We start from the raw sequence: 424 nt of genomic DNA, 5'->3' as shown, positions 1-424 counted from the left end.
TCTTCTGCTGTGTGGACTTTCTTCCGGGAACCGTCGTATGTTTGTAGCTTTACTTCGTCTCAATGTTTCACCCAAATCGTTGCATTAATTTAGCTTATGGCAACAGATTTAGCAGGCAGGGTGCCAGGGATAGAACGGTTGGGACATTCCGGAGGAGAATGACAAAAAGCAGCAACGGCTAATACGGTTCGTCAGACACTGAATAGAAAGTGCATCAGTCAACTCAACATGTCACCTACCAGGCTTCACCGCTGAATGATGAACAGGAATTGTTCACTTTTCGTCCATCCATTTAACGCAGTCATGAAAATCATCACTGGCTTATCCATTCAGTTCTTCTCATTCACTCATACAGTGAATGTGAAAGACTGAACAATTCTCGATTCAATGAGCCAACAATATATCTGCCTGTCTTAAAAAAAAA

Source organism: Eleutherodactylus coqui, chromosome 4 (genome assembly GCF_035609145.1).
Source record: "Eleutherodactylus coqui strain aEleCoq1 chromosome 4, aEleCoq1.hap1, whole genome shotgun sequence".
In the NCBI taxonomy this organism is placed as follows: domain Eukaryota; kingdom Metazoa; phylum Chordata; class Amphibia; order Anura; family Eleutherodactylidae; genus Eleutherodactylus; species Eleutherodactylus coqui.
This window is presented reverse-complemented; position numbering follows the sequence as displayed.